Below are 25,875 nucleotides of genomic sequence, written 5' to 3'. Positions count from 1 at the left end.
GGGGCACGAACCCGTGTCCCCTGCATCGGCAGGCGGACTCCCAACCACTGCGCCACCAGGGAAGCCCAGTTGGGAAATCTTGATTCTGTGCAGTGGTCCAGGACAGAGAGGATGAAGGCTCGAACCTTCTCAATGGCAGTGAGGGTAGAAAACAGCGAATGGATTCAAAAGATGCTTTGATGGTAGAATCAACACAACTCGGGGACGAATACTAGAGGCGATGACTTGGGTACTATGGGATGCTGCTGTCATTATCTGAGTTAGGATTATGGGAAAAAGAGCAGGTTTGGGAGAAGATTAAACTTGGGATTTTAGGTATATATGATTTTCTTCCTGAGTAAACAGAGTACAGGAAATGTAATTGAATCCTTTATTGATGGTTTTGCAGTACCGTACAAACATTGTCTTGAAATGAAGAGCTCTCCAGTTCCATCAGAAATTTGTAAGTATATGAGTTCAGTGGCTCTTGTTTTGAAGTTTCCTTTTGCTTGCCTTGAGAGAGATGCTTCCTTCTTTGTCCTCAAACATAAGCCTTGCAGACCTATTTCTTCATTTATAATGCCTCTTGGAAGTCAAGATAGCAAAGGTGCATGCAAAATGGGAATTGAAAGAGACAATTCAAGACATGCCTTTCCATCCTTGGGCTCCCAGCTTCCAGTACAGGATACAGCCCATGGACCACGCTAATGAGGTTTGAATCTCATTATCGTCTGCTAAGATCTGTAATAAGTCAGTGTGGGAGGTCCTGGTTCTGGCCATTAGAAGCAATTAATGACACAGATTTGGAGATATTGTTATTCAGGGGATGGCTTCAAAAAGAAAGATTCGTAACACACCGGCCCTGTGAGTGACACTGGCCATGGAAGAGTTTAAGCATAAACGTCCTTGGGTAACCACCATTGTGTTTAATAATCTGACCCAGAAGTCATTGTGGCACCCTTGTTTCTGCCTAATGGAAAAGCTGGTTTGAGTTCAGACCTCAATTATTCTTTCCATCCCCACGACGCAACAGATCACAGCAGCTGGCCAGCACAATTAGATTAAAGATAGAAAAGGTAGAGAGCCACACAGAGAAGAAAATTATTCCCAGGTAATGACTCATAAGTAGTGGAAGGCATTTTATAGATCATAATGAAGGGAAGTAACTTCATCTACTTGTCATTAAAATAACATACACTCTGAGCAATCACATAAGTAAGAATTGAGATTTTTTGGGCAAATAATGAGTTTGATTTAGAATAGAGCCATTTAATTGCTTATTCGATTAAAATTTTAAAATTACATGGCACACATAGCTAAAGACTTCTGTCTCTCAGAACCATTCAAAGCCTGCTCTAATTAATGAACTGTAGTACTTACTTACCTGTTTACCTCAGTTACCTTCACAGGTATGATCCATATAGAAGGATGCAAATGTGGTCTTTCTGTTCTTCAAAGGGGAAATTCTCTATTCTCCCCCAAATTCAAATGGATCAGTTTGTTGAACATTCTGTCAAAAACTTAGACCAGCTTCCCTTCTCAAACTACAGATCTGGCTTTCTCAGTTCAATATTTTGTTCTTGTTCAAGGAGCAAAAGAATTCAGGTACAATTAGACATTTACTGGTTATTGTCATATTACTTACCTTGTGGAGAAATCTGTCAAGAATCACATAAATCTATAAATCTTTTGTTACCTTCACTTTGTGTTGGTTTGAGAAATAGAGCTGGTTACGGACAATGTAACATGAACACAATTTCAGTTACTGAGCCTCATATACACCTGAATTTTAATATTTCTGGTCAAATGGAAAATGCCCTTGCAGTTTAGACAAAATAATTCAACTTATAGTTCAATTATTTGAATGCATTGTCTCCACTCTCTCCAGTAATGCTAATGATATTTTCATTTTGTTTTACTTCTTTCTACTTGTTTACTTGTTTATTTTACTTAATGTTTCTGGTGCCTGATTATCTTCAGGAAAAAAAAAAAGACTTCGTATAAGTCCTTGAAACTAAAACGGTCTTTAAAATATGTCCTCCAAAGGGTAATTGACTCATATTTCCTAATTCCAGGCAAAACATTAATCCATGTAGTGACTTGAATTACATGGTGAGTTCATCAGAAAGCTATTTTGTTTAAAAAGAGAAATATTTCATGGGAGGCTTATTGAGCTTTTTCTTGGCCAAAATTATTTGTCATGCTCAATGGGTTAAAGCTTTGGGGAATTCAATCATATATTTTTCATGGGCCAAAGAGGGCTCACTCTTTCCTGATGAAAAACGTTTTCTCTGGATTTCCTGAAGAAAAACGTTTTCTCTGGAAGTTGCTTTTGATATTAAGTCACTATCCTCACCAGCTTTTTCTGTAAGTTGTCTGTCTTACCCAACTACAGAGCGTAACAAATGCATTTTGGGCTAACTGATGTTTCTAGATAATTAAGCTCTTACTGTTATAAATGATTCATCATTTTTCAACATAGATTCCATGTATTGAATGTGATTTTAAATATGTCTTTTAAAAATAGCTTGTCCCATTTCAAATGAATAATGTCCTTGCAGACCACCTGAAGGGTTGTGACTACAAAGTCAAGGAGTCACTTCAAACACAAATGCTTTAACCTTTTAAAGAGACCATTATTTGGTTCACTTTTACACTCATTCACATTTCTATCTGTTTTAAATAATTCTATGCTAGAGGGTTTAGCCCACAGGTTTTTACTTTCTGAATACATGCAAACTGATTTTAATATTTTTAGTTCGATATTTGATTTGGAGGGAGAAGTAACTGTGGAGTGTTCTTAATAAGCATCAATTAAAGAAATTATCTTTCCTGGAAAAGTGGAGTGTGGTCAAAGGAAGTGGTTATTATCCTCATTTCAAACTATTCCTAGAAACGTTTTCACCTGAATATTTTGGTCAGTGGGATTAAGGGGAAGAAAGGAATGTATCAAGACTTTGTCCAAGAGAAATAGGAGCCTAGTCACGTTGTCTGGAAATGGAGTCATTTTACAGCCAGTCAGACGCCAGACACAGAAGTGCTCTGCAGTCCACACCTTTGTTCTCTTACACGGCAGAACCTTGTGTTCATTGGGAGGAGGGGGCATCTGGACAAAAGGAAGTCATTTATGGCTCAGAGTTTACATAAAGCATGTAACCTTGCAGTAGGTCTCTTTGCTCTCACTGAGCTGTGGCATGTACTGAAATTGCAGGAATCTATTATCTCCTATGACAAGATATGTATATCATTAGCAATTTGCGATTAAAATTGCCAACTCAAAAATACTGTTTGGATTCAGTCAGCATAAAACTATGACTATCCATTGCTTCCTATCAAAAACCATTGTGTTAAATCCCACATTTTAAAAGTTTCTGAAACCATAGATTTAGGACCTTTGGATCACAAGTCTTTGTTTGTTTCTAACTTGATCATCTTTCCATCTTACATTTATCTAGTCATTCATTTGTTCAACAGGTACTTATTAAACCCCTATTATGTGCATAGTTCTGTGTTGGTACCATAAGGTGTTCAAAACAAGTTTGAGGAGGACTTCCCTGGTGGTCCAGTGGTTAAGACTCCCAGCTTCCAATGCAGAAGGCACGGGTTCCCAGAGGGGAAGCTTCACATGCCGTGTGGCACGGCCGAAAAAAAAAAAGAAAAAAAGTATGAGGAAATGCATACTCCCATTAAATATTTAAGTGACATAAGACAAAAGATTTAGCACTAAAATGAGTGGGAAAAGGAGGTGTGGGCAGTAGTGGTCTAGAGTAGCTTCATTTTAGAGTCATCTTAAAGCCAAAATTATGGAGTTGCTCCCTTCCACTGCTTTCCTTTCAGCGCTCCTGACTCCAGGTATCCACTGTCCTCCTGTGATGTTCCTTATTCCTCCCTCAGTCACAAATACAGCACCAGTTGACACAGAGAACCCCATTATGAACTTCTTCTCCCAAGCAGACTGCATAAGATCTTTTCTACCTCTCCTTTTCCTGTAGCTCATCCAATCTTACCTACACATTAGACTGTCTTCCACTTAGGGTCTTGTTTTCTGCGACAAAACTTTCCTACACATCATATGCTTTCAGGACTAATTCACGGAAGTGGTTTGACCATGGTAATATTGAACACCAGATTGAACAGCTTGGTCGTAGTAATATTTTTGGCCAGAAGGTCAATCTAAGTAGCCACATGTTCTGCCAACACAATTGGTCAACCCATGTTGACGATCTGTGTGTTACATTGGCTTCCCTGAAAAGAGGGATAGATGAGGTGTTGATTGCAAAAACTTCACTTGGAGAGCGCTCTCAGGAGATGCAAGGAAGTGAAGACCGAAGTTGAGAGCAGAGTAGCTGACCTGCAAAGTTGTTGCAATTGGGGCCTCAGTCAATCCTTTAAGGGGCTTTGGGGCCAGGTGTTGTCCCATATTGAGGCATGGGAGCTGGTCCTTTTATCCCCATACCATCCAGTCACTGACCACAAGCTGCCGCTTAGTGGGAGTAGTTCCTTGGTAAAGGCAGTTCCCTGTGGCAGTTCCAGTGAGAAGCAGTGTGGGCTGACAGCACCCAATATGCCCAGCAACTGGGGGATGGGAATGTTATTCCTGAAGGGAGAATCGGAGGGAGGACCAAAGTATGAGGGCGAGACTGAGGGAGTGTCTGTTAGTATATATTAGGTCACCCTTAACTCCCAAGTTATTTTTAAAACTAGGCTTCCCACACTAACAGAGTGGATGCTGATATTATTTCCTTATACATTTATATTCTGTGATCAAAAAACTAAGTTTCATGACTCATGATGACTGTCTCCATCACCTTAATAGAGCTCCCTGGTGACAGTAACATGGTACAAGGGACTCCCTAGATAACCTAAATGATGCCATCAGGTTCTTGATGATCCTTCTTGAGGGATGCAGTGAACTCTTCATTTGAGGCTGCTGTTACAGCTGCCAGACTACTAGCATACAATGAGTTTAGGCTTTTAAATTCATACATTCAGAAAGAAATTATATTTTTTAACTGAAACTATTTACCCTTGTAACGGGGCAAGAAGTTTGGTCTTTATGGAATCGATACATTTACACACATGGAAGCAAAACAGCCCTCTGAGGAACCATGATTTTGCAAACCCTTGATTTCTCAAGTAATTAAAGATGGGATTTCGTACTTTCAGTTTGGTACACAGTCTAAATTTTAATTTATCACACTGTACTTCTAAAAGGGAATCTCATGAAAAGAACAAAGGTCCTCATTTTAGAACAGGTAATTTAACATGGTGTCCTTTCATTTGAAATATTCAGACTCAACCTTCTACCAAAAATAACTGGTGTTGAATTCAAAACACATCCCAGTGGGTTAAAAATTATATCCTCTAATTATCTGGTCTAAATTTATGATGTTCTCTATTGAGTCTCTAATCTGTTTAGACATACCCTTTTTTGAATCATTGTACTTGTGACAGATATGCAAGTTGTTATTTGGGATTCCTTAACATCATTTTGAAATTCAATTTGTACCCCTCAAAATATCATTTATATCAAATCCTGAGCTCTTTGGCCAGCTTAAAGCTGGATGACTTTGGAGTTATAACCCAGGAGGTTGAAAGCTATGAGGGATGGCTGGGAAGGCATCAAGCATACAAGTCAAAAAAATTGACTTCGTGCAAAGGGTCTGATAATTCAATTAATTTAACTGGCAATTGTATTAAGACTATTGTTAATTCCCTGAAAAAGGGTAAAAAGTTCCCAGTAACTAATCTCTAGAAGTATATTTGATGGCTCTTTAGGAATGATTATTATACCCAGACAAATTTACACCTCCATATCACTGTTAAAGGACTTGGCAGAATGCTTTATGAGACCCTAAACTAAACAGCCACATGTTCCTGTATTACCCACTCGACTGGGGCGGGGGAAGGGGGGAGCAAGTAGTACGGCTTATGAGAGTATTGTTAAACCTCACTAGCAGAAGCAAACGGACTCCTCTAAGATTGTGCGTACAAACAAACATGCAGGGAAACCCTATAATAAATGTGTTTATTAGAGCTAAGAGGAAAATTAAAGGTTGGATTCATGTCTCTCCCCATCTGTAGATTTGACTGAAATGTAGAGGCGGAGGTGGTAGGGACATGTAGGAAAGATTAGATGGTTTGGAAATAATTTATCCTTCCCAGTTTAATTGGAAATACTAATAAGGACAGGTCCTTTTGTCTTTCCCTTTGAGCTTTTAAAAGGCAGGATGTTCATAATAATGCTTAATACTCAAATAATACCTTTCTTCTTCAAAGAGTTTTAAGTACAGGAACTACCTGCTGGAATCTGTTCCAAGCAGGCCAAGAGAGCCTCTTACCTCCAACCTAGCTAAACTGCTGAATGACACATGTTGAAGTGCTGTGAGTGGAAAGTACGAAGAAAATAATTGATCTACAGCTACCCCATACCATAGAATCATAGTGACTGGTTAGAATCCTGAACCCTTTTATATCCTTTCAAACTTACTGTATTTTTCAATGAAGTTTAGTATTCTTTTTTCCTTATTACAAAAGGAACTTATGCTTAGTGCAAAAAACACTCAGAAAATGCGAGCAAGGAAAAAATACAGCTCAGTGGATTGCTAATTCACTTTATATGTTGTGATGCGTGGCCTCAAGACCTTTGTCATTTCTTTGTTTTTAAAGAGTACAGTGAGGGGGCCCGGAGGAAGATGGCGGAAGAGTAAGACGCGGAGATCACCTTCCTCCCCACAGATACATCAGAAATTCATCTACACGTGGAACAACTCCTACAGAACACCTACTGAACGCTGACAGAAGACCTCAGACCCCCCAAAAGGCAAGAAACTCCCCACATACCTGGGTAGGGCAAAAGAAAAAAAGAATAAACAGAGACAATAGGATAGGGACGGGACCTGCACCAGTGGGAGGGAGCCGTGAAGGAGGGAAGGTTTCTACACACTACAAGCCCCTTCGCGGGCGGAGACTGCAGGTGGCGGAGGGGGAAAGCTTCGGAGTTGCTGAGGAGAGCACAGCAACAGGGGTGTGGAGGGCAAAGCGGAGAGATTCCGGCACAGAGGATCGGTGCCCTCAGGCACACACCAGCCCGAGAGGCTTGTCTGCTCGGCCGCCTGGGCGGGCGGGGCTGGGAGCTGAGGCTCGGGTATCGGCTTTCAGTCGGAGCGCAGGGAGAGGACTGGGGCTGGCGGCAGGAAGAGAGCCTGAAGGGGTTAGTGCACCACGGCTAGCCTGGAGGGAGTCCGGGGAAAGGGTCTGGAGCTGCTGAAGAGGCAAGAGACTTTTTTCCCTTTTGTTTCCTGGTGCGCGAGGAGAGGGCATTAAGAGGGCTGCTTGGGGAAGCGCCGGAGACAGGCGCGAGCCGCGGGTAAGGCGCGGACTTCGGAGACGGGCGTGGGCCGCCGCCGCCGCCGCCGCCGCCGCGGGGCCTGTGTGCGAGCGCGGGTCACTGTCCGCCCCGCCTTCCGGGGGGCGTGTGCACCCCGCCACTGCCGGGGTCCCGAGACCCGGGGACGGCTTTCCCGGGAAAGCGCACGGAGCGCCACGGGCTGCTGCAACGTCACGCAGGCCTCTGCCGCCGCAGGCCCGTCCCCACACTGCGCGCCCCTCCCTCCCCTCTGCCTGAGTGAGCCAGAGCCCCCGAATCAGCGGCTCCTTTAAACCCGTCCTGTCTGAGCGAAGAACGGACGCCCTCCGGCGACCTACGCGCAGAGGCGGGGCCAGGTCCAAGGCTGAGACCCGGGAGCTGTGAGAGCAGAGACAGGGAAATCTCTCTGTGCAGCCTCGGAGGCAGCGGATTAAAGCTCCACGGTCCATTTGATGTGCCCTGCGTCTGTGGAGTGCATGAATGGACAGCGAATCATCCCAAATTGAGGAAGTGGACTTTGAGGACAAGATTTAAGACTTTCCCCCCTTTTCCTCTTTTTACAACGAATTATTCCAAATTAAGGAGGTGGACTTAGAGAGCAAGATTTCAGACTTCTCGCCCTTTTCCTCTTTTTACAACGAATTATCCCAAATTGAGGAGGTGGACTTGGAGAGCAAGATTTTTTATTTTCCCCCCTGCTCTCTTTTTGTGAATGTGTATGTGTAATCTTCTGTGTAAGATTCTCTCTGTATAGCTTTGCTTCCACCATATGTCCCAGGGGTCTATCGGTCCGTTTTTTTTTTTTTCAATAATTACTTTCTAATTTTAATAACGCTACTATATTTCATACTTTATTCTATTTTACTTTACCTGCTCTTTCTTTTTTTCCTACCTTCCCTTCCTCCCTCCCTCCCTCCGCTCCTCCTTTCCTTCTTTCTTTTTCTTTCCTCCCTCCCTCCCTCCCACCCTTCTTCTTTCCACTTTCTTTTTCTTTCCTTCCTCCTTCCCTCCCTCCTGTCTTTCTTTCTTTCCTTCCTCCCTCCCTCCCTCCTTTCTTTCCTTCTTTCTTTCCATCCTTCCTCCCTCCCTCCCTCCTTTCTTCCTTCCTTCCTTCCTTTCTTCCCTTCTTCCTTTCTTTCCCTCTCTCTTTCTTTCTTCTACTAATTCTTTCTTTCTACTTTTTCTCCCTGTTATTCTGAGCCGGGTGGATGAAAGGCTCTTGGTGCTGCAGCCAGGAGCCAGTGCTGTGCCTCTGAAGTGGGAGAGCCAACTTCAGGACACGGGTCCACAAGAGACCTCCCTGCTCCACATAATATCAAGCAGCGAAAATCTCCCAGAGATCTCCATCCCAACACCAGCACCCAGCTTCAGTCAACGACCAGCAAGCTACAGTGCGGGTCACCCTATGCCAAGCAACTAGCAAGGCAGGAACACAACCCCACCCATTAGCAGAGAGGCTACCTAAAAACATAATAAGGCCATAGGCACCCCAAAACACACCACCAGACGTGGACCTGTCCACCAGAAAGACAAGATCGAGCCTCAACCACCAGAACACAGGCATTAGTCCCCCCCACCAGGAAGCCTACACAACCTACTGAAACAACCTTAGCCACTGGGGTCAGACACCAAAAACAATGGGAACTACGAATCTGCAGCCTGCAAAAAGGAGACCCCAAACACAGTAACATAAGCAAAATGAGAAGACAGAAAAACACACAGCAGGTGAAGGAGCAAGATAAACACCTACCAGACCTAACAAATGAAGAGGTAATAGGCAGTCTACCTGAAAAAGAATTCAGAATAATGATAGTAAAGCTGATCCAAGATTCTATTTCCAAGATCCATAATCTTGGAAATAGAATAGACAAAATGCAAGAAACAGTTAACAAGGACCTAGAAGAACTAAAGATGAATCAAGCATCGATTAAAAACACAATAAATGAAATGAAAAATACTCTAGATGGGATCAATAGCAGAATAACTGAGGCAGAAGAACAGATAAGTGAGGTGGAAGATAAAATAGTGGAAATAACTGATGCAGAGCAAAATAAAGAAAAAAGAATGAAAAGAACAGAGGACAGTCTCAGAGACATCTGGGACAACATTAAACGCACCAACATTCGAATTATAGGGGTTCCAGAAGAAGAAGAGAAAAAGAAAGGGACTGAGAAAATATTTGAAGAGATTATAGTTGAAAACTTCCCCAATATGGGAAAGGAAATAGTTAATCAAGTCCAGGAGGCACAGAGAGTCCCATACAGAATAAATCCAAGGAGGGCTTCCCTGGTGGCGCAGTGGTTGAGAGTCCGCCTGCCGATGCAGGGGACACAGGTTCGTGCCCCGGTCTGGGAAAATCCCACATGCCGCGGAGCAGCTGGGACCGTGAGCCATGGCCGCTGAGCCTGCGCGTCCGGAGCCTGTGCTCCGCAATGGGAGAGGCCACAACAGTGAGAGGCCCGCGTACCGCAAAAAAAAAAAAAAAAAAAAAAAAAAAAAAAAAAAAAGAATAAATCCAAGGAGAAATACACCAAGACACATATTAATCAAACTGTCAAAAATTAAACACAAAGAAATCATATTAAAAGCAGCAAGGGAAAAACAACAAAAACACACAAGGGAATCCCCATCAGGTTAACAGCTGATCTCTCAGCAGAAACTCTACAAGCCAGAAGGGAGTGGCAGGACATAATTAAAGTGGTGAAGCAGAGAAACCTGCAACCAAGATTACTCTACCCAGCAAGGATCTCATTCAGATTTGATGGAGAAATTAAAACCTTTACAGACAAGCAAAAGCTGAGAGACTTCAGCACCACCAAACCAGCTTTACAACAAATGCTAAAGGAACTTCTCTAGGCAAGAAACACAACAGAAGGAATATACCTACAATAACGAACCCAAAGCAATTAAGGAAATGGGAATAGGAACATACATATCAATAATTACCTTAAATGTAAATGGACTAAATGCTCCCACCAAAAGACACAGAGTGGCTGAATGGACACAAAAACAAGACCCATATATATGCTGTCTACAAGAGACCCACTTCAGACCTAGAGACACATACAGATTGAAAGTAAGGGGATGGAAAAAGATATTCCATGCAAATGGAAATCAAAAGAAAGCTGGAGTAGCAATTCTTATATCAGACAAAATAGACTTTAAAATAAAGACTATTAGAAGAGACAAAGAAGGACACTACATAACGATAAAAGGATCAATCCAAGAAGAAGATATAACAATTGTAAATAGTTATGCACCCAACATAGGAGCACCTCAATACATAAGGCAAATACTAACAGCCATAAAAGGGGAAATCGACAGTAACACAATCATAGTAGGGGACTTTAACACCCCACTTTCACCAATGGACAGATGATCCAAAATGAAAATAAATAAGGAAACACAACCTTTAAATGATACATTAAACGAGATGGACTTAGTTGATATTTATAGGACATTCCATCCAAAAACAACAGAATACACATTTTTCTCAAGTGCTCATGGAACATTCTCCAGGATAGATCATATCTTGGGTCACAAATCAAGCCTTGGTAAATTTAAGAAAATTGAAATTGTATCAAGTGTCTTTTCCGACCACAATGCTATGAGACTAGACATCAATTACAGGAAAAGATCTGTAAAAAATACAAACACATGGAGGCTAAACAATACACTACTCAGTAACGAAGTGATCACTGAAGAAATCAAAGAGGAAATTTAAAAATACCTAGAAACAAATGACAATGGAGACACGACGACCCAAAACCTATGGGACGCAGCAAAAGCAGTTCTAAGGGGGAAGTTTATAGCAATACAATCCCACCTTAAGAAACAGGAAACATTTCGAGTAAACAACCTGACCCTGCACCTAAAGCAATTAGAGAAAGAAGAACAAAAAACCCCCAAAGCTAGCAGAAGGAAAGAAATCATAAAGATCAGATCAGAAATAAATGAAAAAGAAATGAAGGAAACAATAGCAAAGATCAACCAAACTAAAAGCTGGTTCTTTGAGAAGATAAACAAAATTGACAAACCATTAGCCAGACTCATCAAGAAAAGAAGGGAGAAGACTCAATAGAATTAGAAATGAAAAAGGAGAAGTAACAACTGACACTGCAGAAATACAAAAGATCATGAGAGATTACTATAAGCAACTCTATGCCAATAAAATGAACAACCTGGAAGAAATGGACAAATTCTTAGAAATGCACAACCTGCCAAGACTGACTCAGGAAGAAATAGAAAATATGAATAGACCAATCACAAGCACTGAAATTGAAACTGTGATTAAAAATCTTCCATCAAACAAAAGCCCAGGACCAGATGGCTTCACAGGTGAAGTCTATCAAACATTTAGAGAAGAACTAACACCTATCCTTCTCAAACTCTTCCAAAATATAGCAGAGGGAGGAACACTCCCAAACTCATTCTACGAGGCCGACATCAGCTTGATGCCAAAACCAGGCAAGGATGTCACAAAGAAAGAAAACTACAGGCCAATATCACTGATGAACATAGATGCAAAAATCCTCAACAAAATACTAGCAAACAGAATCCAAGAGCACATTAAAAGGATCATACACCATGATCAAGTGGGGTTTATTCCAGGAATGCAAGGATTCTTCAATATACGCAAATCAATCAATGTGATACACCATATTAACAAGTTGAAGGAGAAAAACCATATGATCATCTCAATAGACACAGAGAAAGCTTTCGACAAAATTCAACACCCATTTATGATAAAAACCCTGCAGAAAGTAGGCATAGAGGGATCTTTCCTCAACATAATAAAGGCCATATATGACAAACCCACAGCCAACATTGTCCTCAATGGTGAAAAACTGAAACCATTTCCACTAAGATCAGGAACAAGACAAGGCTGCCCACTCTCACCACTCTTATTCAACATAGTTTTGGAAGTTTTAGCCACAGCAATCAGAGAAGAAAAGGAAATAAAAGGAATCCAAGTTGTAAAAGAAAAAGTAAAGCTGTCACTGTTTGCAGATGACATGATACTATACATAGAGAATCCTAAAGATGCTACTGAAAAACTACTAGAGCTAATCAATGAATTTGGTAAAGTAGCAGGATACAAAATTAGTGTACAGAAATCTCTGGCATTCCTATACACTAATGATGAAAAATCTGAAAATGAAATCAAGAAAACACTCCCATTTACCATTGCAACAAAAAGAATAAAATATCTAGGAATAAACCTACCTAAGGAGACAAAAGACCTGTATGCAGAAAATTATAAGACACTGATGAAAGAAATTAAAGATGATACAAATAGATGGAGAGATATACCATGCTCCTGGATTGGAAGAATCAATATTGTGAAAATGACTCTACTACCCAAAGCAATCTACAGATTCAATGCAATCCCTATCAAACTACCACTGGCATTTTTCACAGAACTAGAACAAAAAATTTCACAATTTGTTTGGAAAAACAAAAGGCCCCGAATAGCCAAAGCAATCTTGAGAACGAAAAACGGAGCTGGAGGAATCAGGCTCCCTGACTTCAGACTATACTACAAAGCTACAGTAATTAAGACAGTCTGGTACTGGCATAAAAACAGAAAGATAGATCAGTGGATCAGGATAGAAAGCCCTGAGATAAACCCACACACATATGGCCAACTTATCTTTGATAAAGGAGGCAGGAATGTACAGTGGAGAAAGGACAGCCTCTTCAATAAGTGGTGCTGGGAAAACTGGACAGGGACATGTAAAAGTTTGAGATTAGATCATTCCCTAACACCATACACAAAAATAAGCTCAAAATGGATTAAAGACTTAAATGTAAGGCCAGAAACTATCAAACTCTTAGAGGAAAACATAGGTAGAACACTCTATGACATAAATCACAGCAAGATCCTTTTGGACCCACCTCCTAGAGAAATGGAAATAAAAACAAAGATAAACAAATGGGACCTAATGAAACTTCAAAGCTTTTGCACAGCAAAGGAAACCATAAACAAGACCAAAAGACAACCCTCAGAATGGGAGAAAATATTTGCAAATGAAGCAACTGACAAAGGATTAATCTCCAAAATTTATAAACAGCTCATGCAGCTCAATAGCAAAAAAACAAACAACCCAATCCAAAAATGGGCAGAAGACTTAAATAGGCATTTCTCCAAAGAAGATATACAGACTGCCAACAAACACATGAAAGAATGCTCAACATCATTAATCATTAGAGAAATGCAAATCAAAACTACAATGAGATATCATCTCACACCAGTCAGAATGGCCATCATCAAGAAATCTAGAAACAATAAATGCTGGAGAGGGTGTGGAGAAAAGGGAACACTCTTGCACTGCTGGTGGGAATGTGAATTGGTACAGCCACTATGGAGAACAGTATGGAGGTTCCTTAAAAAACTACAAATAGAACTACCATATGACCCAGCAATCCCACTACTAGGCATATACCCTGAGAAAACCATAATTCCAAAAGAGACATGTACCAAAATGTTCATTGCAGCTCTATTCACAATAGCCCGGAGCTGGAAACAACCTAAGTGTCCATCATCGGATGAATGGATAAAGAAGATGTGGCACATATATACAATGGAATATTACTCAGCCATAAAAAGAAACGAAACTGAGCTATTTGTAATGAGGTGGATAGACCTAGAGTCTGTCATACAGAGTGAAGTTAGTCAGAAAGAGAAAGACAAATACCGTATGCTAACACATATATACGGAATTTTTAAAAAAAAATGTCATGAAGAACTTAGGGGCAAAACGGGAATAAAGACACAGACCTACTTGAGAATGGACTTGAGGATATGGGGAGGGGGAAGGGTAAGCTGTGACAAAGCGAAAGAGAGGCATGGACATATATACACTACCAAACGTAAGGTAGATAGATAGTGGGAAGCATCCGCAGAGCACAGGGAGATCAGCTCGGTGCTTTGTGACCGCCTGGAGGGGTGGGATGGGGAGGGTGGGAGGGAGGGAGATGCATGAGGGAAGGGATGTGGGAACAGATGTATATGTATGACTGATTCACTTTGTTATAAAGCAGAAACTAATAAAAAATAAAAATAAAAATAAAGAGTACAGTGAGTCACAATGAAATATTGGAAGTTTAAGCCTGAAAGTGGTTCTAGCATAACTAGAGAATACAATGAATCTATAATGAGAAAGAGCCATGTACATTTAAATCTAGCAACTTGATATTTTTGTGTGTAATTTTGTCATCTATTCTTAAAGAAGATGGTTTGGTTTCAATTTCAGCAGCCAAAATATTTACTAGAATGTGTTAACCAGGTTTTGCTTATTTTTTCCCCTCTGAATCTTCCTTATTCTTTATTCATGTAGTTATTCATTCAGCAATTAAGTACTGAGAATATGATGTACTCATGTGAACAGCTTTGGGCTAGGAGCTGAAGAAGGTATTTAAGCCAAGAAAAGCCTGAGAAGCTGGCTTCTTGTTCCCTGAGTTGGACTCATCTAATTTTTAACATTTTAAGTATAATAAATAATACTAATATATGAGAGAAATATTTGAGTAAGTACTTAGAAAATAAAAACCTTTAAAGATCTCAGATTTCTCTTTTTTTGTTTATAAATATGATATTTTACAACAGATTCTAGATCAAGTGAATTTAAGGATTTATTTTTCATACTATATACTTAAGCCTTATCTAAACTACATAGACCTGCTTTCTCCATTGAGATGCTAACTACAGTACTTCATATATAATACTTCATATAATGTGAATTTCACTGCTAAGAGAAACACTATATAAATTATGGTGTAGGAAAAAATTTTAAGGATAAAAAATTTTTACTTAAGTTTTATTAAGTAAAGAATTTCTAGTTCAATGAACTCCTTTGGAACAGGGAAGGCATTTTTTTCCCCCTATAGTGTGCCTGTAAGACTTCCTGCCTACCTTCAAGGGCCAACAGGATAACACCCTTTCCAGGCGCTTTCTAGGTCATACTGGCCTACAGTGATTGTCTCCCATCTCTGAAATCCTATGGCACTTATTATACATATGTTGTATGTAAGGCATGCATATAAGACAGAAATCTTATTGGTTACCTTGCTGTCTGAATATATTTGCCCTCTCCGGCTAGATTATAAATGCTTTGAGGGAAGGTTGTTGTGATGGCTAATGTTACAAAAATAAAAAAATGTTTCTGGGTGTGTCTGTGAAGGTGTTTCTGGAAGACATTATCATTTGATTCAGCAGACTGAGTAAGGAAGATCACTCTCTCCCATGTGGGTAGGCATCATCCAATCCATGGAGGGCCTGAAAAGAACAAAAAGGGAGAGGAAGGGCAGATTTGTTCTCTCTTTGCAAGAGCTGGCACACCTATTTTCTCCTGCCATCACACATCCGGTGCTCCTTGTTCAGAAGCCTTCTGATTCAGACAAAGACTTGTGCCCTCAGTTCCCCTGGTTCTCAGGCCTTCAGACTAGGCCTGAATTACACGCAGGCTTTCCTGGTTCTCCAGCTTGCAGACACAGGTCATGGGACTTCTTGACCTCCTTAACCATGGGAGCCAATTCCTATAATAAATCTCCTCCTGTATCTACACATCCACATATATCCTGTCGGTTCTGTTTCTCTGGAGAACCCTGCCTAACACAGCTGTATCCCTTACGTTTCATTATATTTTCCCAGAGTGCCTCCCAAACCACTGCTGCTGTGTAACTGCAGGGGGTTCTGTTAACATAAAATCCTAAGAAGCTGCAATGCAGTAGCCCTGGTGATTTTCACGGTGTTGACTGTATATTTTAGCACATGTTCTCTTTAGAACTACTCTAAATCCTGTCTACTTTAGTCAATGTCCCCATTCTTCTTCTCAAACATACTGATCATTTTGTAGCTTCCTGTGTTTAACAATAGAAAGATTTTAAGATGGCTGCTTGTAAAATAGGTGGGACAGGACAAAGAGTAACCCTGGCACAATCCCCTCAGTCCTAACCAGGCCCCAGACACCATGTAGGAGAGCCACCCTTAGACAGTAAGGCTCTAGCCTTAGAAGTGGATACCATGGGACTTCCCTGGTGGCACAGTGGTTAAGAATCTGTCCGCCAATACAACAGACATGGGTTCAATCCCTGGTCCAGAAAGATCCCATATGCTGCGGAGCAACTAAGCCTGTGCACCACAACTACTGAGCCTGTGCTCTAGAGCCCACAAGCCACAACTACTGAGTCTATGTGCCACAACTACTGAAGCCCACACGCCTAGAGCCTGTGCCCTGCAACAATGAGAAAGCCTGCACACCGCAACAAAGAGTAGCCCCCGCTCACTGCAACTAGAGTAAGCTGGTGAGCAGCAACGAAGACCCAACACAGCCAAATATAAAAATTAATTAATTAAAAAAAAAAAAAAAAAGGATACCAGGGTAGGTAGGACCACTATCCCAAGAAAGGAGAAAGAGATTCAAGATCTTTTTTCTCTAACAAAAATCATTTTATTATATATCATGATGTTGCAGGCCAGAGATAAGCTGGGTGATTCTTCTGTTCCATGTGGAGTTGACACGTCCAAGATGGCTGCAATTACTGCCTGGTTCCTTCGTGGCAATGGTTGGAAGTCTGGGCTCAAGTAGGACATGCACCTGTAAGTGGCCTTTCCATCATAGTGGTCCAGTCAGACTTTAAGTGGCAGTTCAGGGCTCCCAGAGAGTACAAGAGCCCAAATCCTTTCTGTTGACTTAAAAGCTTGTCCTTTGCTTCACACCCCCAAAATTGTTGTTTAATTAAATAATATTCTGAGGAAAAATGTTTTCTTTTTAATAATAAGAATGTTCTTACTATTATACTTTACTTTTTTTAGAAGTTGTGTTATTGTTTTTGGTATTATAAAGATCATACATTCACAGTCATATAAGATTTTAAATATAAAATTATAAGAAATGAAGTAAAAATAATCTAAAATCCCACCACTATCAATTATTGGGGGCCATGGTAAACATGTTTATAAGTAGCTGTGTGTATGTATCAATATATATATATATTTTTATATATACACAGACATGTATGACTTTTATAAACACAACAGTGATTTTATAAATGCCACTTTATAACTTAGTCATGGAGAGGGCAGATAGAATATATGTTTGATCTCTATAGTGGTCAAATAAACAACCAAGCAATAACAAGTTTTTTTAGTTAGTTTTCTGCTGCACTACCATAGGTTAATAGGAATGTAACCTTACTCATTGATGAGGCTAGGTAATTATCAGTCAAATGTTTGCATTCTACTGCAGAAACCCAAAAAAAGAGAGGGTGAGGAAAGTAAAGAAGGAAGGAAGAAAGGAAGGAAGGGAGGGAGGGGGGGAGGGAAGAAGGAAAGAAGGAAGGGAGAAGGAAGGAAGGAAGGAGGGAAGGAAGGAAGGGAGGGAGGAAAAAAAGAGAGAAAGGGAACAGTAGCTTGGATAAATTAGGCGTTTCATTTTTCTCTACCTGCAAGAAATCTAGAAGTAGAAAATTGAGGGCTGGTCCGCACCTCCATGATGCAATCGGTATCCAAGCTCCTATATCCTTCCATTCAGCCATCCTGCTCTGCTCATCACTTTGGGTTCCAAGATGGCCACTTAACCTCCCAACTGTGTGTCCATGTTCCTGCTGGAAGAAAGTGAAGATCGAAGGGAAAAGGGCAAAAATGTTCAAAACAGCTAAATCTGTCCTCCTTTTAAGGGTTTTCCTGGAGGTCCTACTCAATAATTTCTGTTCCCATCTCAGAATTGAAAACATGATTGCCCTTTTCTGCAAGGAAGACTGGGAAATATGAGTTTTTGTTTTGTTTTGATGGCTTACGTATAAGAAGAGGAATTCTCACATTAGGAAGGCAACTATCCCTGCCACAATAACTAATATGTGGTACTTTTAACGTACGTAGGTGAATGTATATGTACATCTTCCCAGGAAACTTGATCTAAGAGAGAAGAAGATAAAATGAATAAAACTTTTATATAGAGAAGTCCAAATATATGAGATTGATTTTAGAATAAACTTCTATGAGAATTCTCAATGAAAAGAGAATTTCTTCTTTTTTCAATTCAAGTTAACAAATATCTAAGATGCGAGAGGGAAAAACCCATGATGGACAGAAATATTTTCCTGCCCTCAAGGATTTTACCCCAGTGGCATGGATGTTCAAATAAATAATTTAATATAAAAAATCCCTATTGCCCTGAGAAATACATAAAGGCATATAGGAGCTGTGGGAGAGCTTTGGAAAGGAATAAATGTAGAGTCTACCTGCACTCTAGGCTTAACAGATAAGTAAAAGTATACCAGGGGGATGAAAAAAGGGAGGGACTTTTCAGGGCAATGGAGTGGTGAAATGCAATGTATATCAGATGCCGACTAGTCCCCTTTAAAATATTGTACAAGAGCCCAGGTCGCTCAGAGTTTGGTCTATGAATCACATGCATCACAAGTATGATACTCCAACCCCAGTGATTCTGATTCAACTAAATTAGTGTTTTTGAACATACTGTTCAGAATTCTTATGCACAACAAAGTTTGAGAACCCCAGGTTTAGCTAGATGGAAGAGAAACTGGGTCAAAGAGACTATCACCTTATCAATACCTTCTTGTATTCCTGTCTTGTACAGTCTAACTGTATTTCTGAGTTATGTTGATTTTTGACTCCTTCTCAGACACTCCTCTTGGACACTCCCTCACTGAGATCCTAGCTCTGAACCGATGCCATGGAGCCAACGTAGACAAAACAATACAAAGATGTGGAAGCCCTGGGTCTGATTTTATCCACCTTTGTATGAAAGACCCAAGACCCCTTTGGTAGTCTAATGAAGTTATGGCCCTCACTTCTAAAAATAATGTCTTTAAATACATAAAATTAAATACATAAAACAAAGAAAACCAATTATGTTAAAATATATTTATCAACATATTGAAAAAAGGAAGTAAATTTGCACTACTGTTATGTGCTTTTCTTAATGCATTATATAACAAGCAAATGTATATAAATTATATAAAGAGAGAAATACCAATGTGAAGGTTATTGTTGCTCGGCTTGAATAGAGCATTAATGGTAGTCTTTGACAAAGCAACATATATGTCATATCAAGCATGAAAGCATATGTATTTTTTTTCCTTCCACGTTCATGGATCTCCTGAAATCACGTGTCTCTGAGATAGTGGCATGGACATATATACATTACCAAATGTAAAACAGATAGCTGGTGGGAAGTAGCCACATAGCACGGGGAGATCAGCTCGGTGCTTTGTGACCACCTAGAGGGGTGGGATAGGGAGGGTGGGAGGGAGATGCAAGACAGAAGAGATATGGGGATATATGTATATGTATAGCTGATTCACTTTGTTATAAAGCAGAAACTAACACACCATTGTAAAGCAATTATACTCCAATAAAGATGTTAAAAAAAAAAAAAGTACCCCTATCTAGGAGATTATCTAGTTGAGTTGGCCTCAAATGGGGCAGTAATGCCCCCTATGGTGCATGTGAGAAATGTGAGGGGGCAATTTGAGTTATCAAAATAATTGGGGGGATGCTATTGGCCATTAGAGGGCAGGAGGGCCAGGAGTGCTGGATGGCCAGCAGTGTGCTGAGAAAGTCCCATATAACAAAACGCTGTGCTGTCCTTAATGATTCTTGAATGTCCTACCATATATACATGTAGGTGAAAATCCTCTCTATAATGGTCTGAACCTAAAATTTATCTCCATTTTACATAGGAATACAAAAATAATGCATACCATATTGTCCAGGAAAACAACTATGATGCAGATTGAGAGAGAGACAATTGTAATTTTTTTTGTTTAAAACTTTACTAAGGATTTTTCACCATTTTGGAAAATTATGTCACCAATAGCAAGGCCATTGGAGGAATCTGAGTCTCAATAACAATACATCTGTACCTTGTAGCTATTATAATCATATGATTCTATGCATGGATGTGCATATGTGGTTGTGTATATATATTTAGCCTCTTTATTTAAAGTCAAATATAAAGTAAAATATAAAATAAGGAGTAAACAAGATAAATGATAAAATTTAAAATTAAAATACTGATAATATTGAGTTAAATATTGCTTTCCTTAAATCCAAACTTAAAAACTATAAGTATATGTAAGCATGTGACTACTTCATAGTGTTTTCTTTTTTTTTTCTTTTTTTTTTTTGAGCAAGGTTGTTTCTCAAGTGTCTCTCAAGGACATTATCTTTGCATGGAGGGTAGGAAAAGGAGAGTCAGAGGATGAGTACCAGTTGGTCTGTCTCCAGCAGTGTCCGGACGAGGGGGCTGCTCTGGCCCTAGAAGTTTTTTTTTTTAATTTAAATTTTGAATTTTATTTTATTTATTTTTTTATACAGCAGGTTCTTATTAGTCATCAGTTTTATACACATCAGTGTATACATGTCAATCCCAATCACCCAATTCAGCATACCACCATCCCCACCCCGCTGTGGCTTTCTCCCCTTGGTGTCCATACGTTAGTTCTCTACATCTGTGTCTCCACTTCTGCCCTGCAAACTGGTTCATCTGTACCATTTTTGTAGGTTCCACATACATGCGTTAATATATGATATTTGTTTTTCTCTTTCTGACTTCACTCTGTATGACAGTCTCTAGATCCATCCATGTCTCAACAAATGACTCAATATCGTTCCGTTTATGGCTGAGTTATATTCCATTGAATATATGTACCACAACTTCTTTATCCATTTGTTTGTTGATGGGCATTTAGGTTGCTTCCATGACCTGGCTATTGTAAATAGTGCTGCAGTGAACATTGGGGTGCATGTGTCTTTTTGAATTATGGTTTTCTCTAGGTATATGCCCAGTAGTGGGATTGCTGGATCATACGGTAATTCTATTTTTAGTTTTTTAAGGAACCTCCATACTATTCTCCATAGTGGCTGTATCAATTTACATTCCCACCAAGAGTGCAAGAGGGTTCCCTTTTCTCCACACCCTCTCCAGCATTTGTTGTTTGTAGATTTTCTGATGATGCCCATTCTAACTGGTATGAGGTGATACCTCACTGTAGTTTTGATTTGCATTTCTCTAATAATTGGTGATGTTGCACAGCTTTTCATGTGCTTCTTGGCAGCTTTTCATGTGCTTCTTCTTTGGAAAAATGTCTATTTAGGTCTTCTGCCCATTTTTGGATTGGGTTGTTTGTTTTTTTTTAAATATTGAGCTGCATGAGCTGTTTATATATTTTGGAGATTAATCCTTTGTCTGTTGATTCGTTTGCAAATATTTTCTCCCATTCTGAGGATTGTCTTCTTGTCTTGTTTATGGTTTCCTTTGCTGTGCAAAAGCTTTGAAGTTTCATTAGGTCCCACTTGTTTATTTTTGTTTTTATTTCCATTACTCTAGGAGGTGAATCAAAAAAGATCTTGCTGTGATTTATGTCAAAGAGTGTTCTTCCTATGTTTTCCTCTAAGAGTTTTATAGTGTCCAGTCTTACATTTAGGTCTCGAATCCATTTTGAGTTAATTCTTGTGTATGGTGTTAGGGAGTGTTCTAATTTCATTCTTTTACATGTAGCTGTCCAGTTTTCCCAGCACAACTTATTGAAGAGACTGTCTTTTCTCCATTGTATATCCTGGGCTCCTTTGTCATAGATTAGTTGACCATAGGTGCATGGGTTTATCTCTGGGCTTTCTATCTTGCTCCATTGATCTATATTTCTGTTTTTGTGCCAGTACCATATTGTCTTGATTACTGTAATTTTGTACTATAGTCTGAAGTCTGGGAGTCTGATTCCTCCAGCTCCATTTTTTTCCCTCAAGACTGCTATGGCTATTCGGGGTCTTTTGTGTCTCCATACAAATTTTAAGATTTTTTGTTCTAGTTCGGTAAAAAATGCCATTGGTAATTTGATAGGGATTGCATTGAATCTGTAGATTGCTTTGGGTAGTATAGTCATTTTCACAACATTGATTCTTCCAATCCAAGCACATGGTATATCTCTCCATCTGTTGGTATCATCTTTAATTTCTTTCATCAGTGTCTTATAGTTTTCTGCATACAGGTCTTTTGTCTCCTTATGTAGGTTTATTCCTAGGTATTTTATTCTTTTTGTTGCAGTGATAAATGGGAGTGTTTCCTTAATTTATCTTTCAGATTTTGCATCATTAGTGTATAGGAATGCAAGAGATTTCTGTGCATTAATTTACCTGCAACTTTGCCAAATTCATTGATTAGCTCTAATAGTTTTCTGGTGGCATTTTTAGGATTCTCTATGCATAATACCATGTCATCTGCAAACAGTGACAGTTTTACTTCTCCTTTTCCAATTTGTATTCCTTGTATTTCTTTTTCTTCTCTGATTGCTGAGGCTAGGACCTCCAAAACTATGTTGAATAATAGTGGTGAGAGTGGACATCCTTGTCTTGTTCCTGATCTTAGAGGAAATGCTTTCAGTTTTTCACCATTGAGAATGATGTTTGCTGTGGATTTGTCATATATGGCCTTTATTATGTTGAGGTAGGTTCCCTCTATGGTCACTTTCTGGAGAGTTTTTATCATAAATGTGTGTTGTATTTTGTCAAAAGCTTTTTCTGCATCTATTGAGATGATCATATGGTTTTTATTCTTCAATTTGTTAATATGGTCTATCACATTGATTGATTTGCATATATTAAAGTATCCTTGCATCCCTGGGATAAATCCCAATTGATCATGGTGTATGATCCTTTTAATATGTTGTTGGATTCTATTTGCTAGTATTTTGTTGAGGATTTTTGCATCTATATTCATCAGTGTTATTGGTCTGTAATTTTCTTTTTTTGTAGTATCTTTGTCTGGTTTTGGTATTAGGGTGATGGTGGCCTCATAGAATGAGTTTGGGAGTGTTCCTCCCTCTGCAAGTTTTTGGAAGAGTTTGAGAAGGATGGGTGTTAGCTCTTCTCTAAATGTTTGATAGAATTCACTTGTGAAGCCATCTGGTCCTGGACTTTTGTTTGCTGGAAGATTTTTTTTTTTTTTTTTTTTTTTTTTTTTGCAGTTCGCGGGCCTCTCACTGCTGTGGCCTCTCCCGTTGTGGAGCACAGGCTCCGGACGTGCAGGCTCAGCGGCCATGGCTCACGGGTCCAGCCTCTCCGCAGCATGTGGGATCTTCCCGGACCGGGGCATGAACCCATGTCCCCTGCATCGGCAGGCAGACTTTCAACCACTGTGCCACCAGAGAAGCCCCATGTTGGAAGATTTTTAATCACAGTTTCAATTTCATTACTTGTGATTGGTCTGTTCATATTTTTTGTTTCTTCCTGGTTCAGTCTTTGAAGATTATACCTTTCTAATGATTTGTCCATTTGTTCCAGGTTGTCCATTTTATTGGCATAGAGTTGCTTGTAGTAGTCTCTTAGGATGCTTTGTATTTCTGCGGTGTCTGTTGTAACTTCTCTTTTTCCATTTCTAATTTTATTGATTTGAGTCCTCTCCCTCCTTTTCTTGATGAGTCTGGCTAATGGTTTATCAATTTTGTTTATCTTCTCAAAGATCCAGCTTTTAGTTTTATTGATCTTTGCTATTGTTTTCTTTGTTTCTATTTCATTTATTTCTGCTCTGATCTTTATGATTTCTTTCCTTCTGCTAACTTTGGGTTTTGTTTGTTCTTCTTTCTCTAGTTCCTTTAGGTGTAAGGTTAGACTGTTTATTTGCAATTTTTCTTGTTTCTTGAGGTAGGCTTGTATAGCTATAAACTTCCCTCTTAGAATGGCTTTTGCTGCATCCCATAGGTTTTGGATCGTCCTGTTTTCATTGTCATTTGTCTCTAGGTGTTTTTTGATTTCCTCTTTGATTTCTTCAGTGATCTCTTGGTTATTTAGTAAAGTATTGTTTAGCTTCCATGTGTTTGTGTTTTTTACGTTTTTTTCCCTGTAATTCATTTCTAATCTCCTAGCGTTGTGGTTCAGAAAAGATGCTTGACATGATTTCAATTTTCTTAAATATACTGAGGCTTGATTTGTGACACAAGATGTGATCTATCTTGGAGAATGTTCCGTGGGTACTTGAGAAGAAAGTGTAATCTACAGTTTCTGGTTGGAATGTCCTATAAATATCAATTAAATCTATCTGGTCTATTGTGTCATTTAAAGCTTCTGTTTCCTTATTTATTTTCATTTTGGATCATCTGTCTATTCGTGTGAGTGAGGTGTTAAAGTCCCCCACTATTATTGTGTTACTGTCGATTTCCTCTTTTATAGCTGTTAGCAGTTGCCTTATGTATTGAGGTGCTCCTATGTTGGGTGCATATATATTTTTAATTGTTATATCTTCTTCTTGGATTGATCCCTTGATCATTATGTAGTATCCTTCCTTGTCTCTTGTAACATTCTTTATTTTAAGGTCAATTTTGTCTGATATGAGTATTGCTACTCCAGCTTTCTTTTGATTTCCATTTGCATGGAATATCTTTTTCCATCCCCTCACTTTCAGTCTGTAAGTGTCCGTAGGTCTGAAGTGAGTCTCTTGTAGACAGTATGTAGATGGGTCTTGTTTTTGTATCCATTCAGCAAGCCTGTGTCTTTTGGTTGGAGCATTTAATCCATTCACGTTTAAGGTAATTATCGATATGTATGTTCCTATTACCATTTTCTTAATTGTTTTGGGTTTGGTTTTGTAGGTCCTTTTCTCCTCTTGTGTTTCCCACTTAGAGAAGTTCCTTTAGCATTTGTTGTAGAGCTGGTTTGGTGGTGCTGAATTCTTTAGCTTTTGCTTGTCTGTAAAGCTTTTGATTTCTCCATCGAATCTGAATGAGATCCTTGTCGGGTAGAGTAATCTTGGTTGTAGGTTCTTCCCTTTCATCACTTTAAGTATATCATGCCACTCCCTTCTGGCTAGTGGAGTTTCTGCTGAGAAATCAGCTGTTAATCTTATGGGAGTTCCCTTGTATGTTATTTGTCATTTTTCCCTTGCTGCTTTCAATAATTTTTCTTTGTCTTTAATTTTTGCCAATTTGATTACTATGTGTCTCAGCGTGTGTCTCCTTGGGTTTATCCTGTATGGGACTCACTGTTCTTCCTGGACTTGGGTGGCTATTTCCTTTCCCATGTTAGGGAAGTTTTCAACCTTAATCTCTTCTAATATTTTCTCGGGTACTTTCTCTCTTCTCCCTCTGGGACCCCTATAGTGCGAATGTTGTTGCATTTAATGTTGTCCCAGAGGTCTCTTTGGCTGTCTTTATTTCTTTTCATTCTTTTTTCTTTATTCTGTTCCACAGCAGTGAATTCCACCATTCTTCCATGTCACTTATCCCTTCTTCTGCCGCAGTTATTCTGCTATTGATTCCTTCTAGTGTAGTTTCCCTTTCAGTTATTGTATTGTTCATCTCTGTTTGTTTGTTCTTTAATTCTTCTAGGTCTTGGTTAAACATTTCTTGCATCTTCTCGATATTTGCCTCCATTCTTTTTCTGAGGTCCTGATCATCTTCACTATCATTATTCTGAATTCTTTTTCTGGAAGGTTGCCTATCTCTACATCATTTAGTTGTTTTTCTGGGGTTTCATTTTGTTCCTTCATCTGGTACATAGCCCTCTGCCT

Source organism: Mesoplodon bidens (genome assembly GCF_964165515.1).
Source record: "Mesoplodon bidens genome assembly, chromosome: 17".
Classification (NCBI taxonomy): Eukaryota; Metazoa; Chordata; class Mammalia; order Artiodactyla; family Ziphiidae; genus Mesoplodon; species Mesoplodon bidens.
This window is presented reverse-complemented; position numbering follows the sequence as displayed.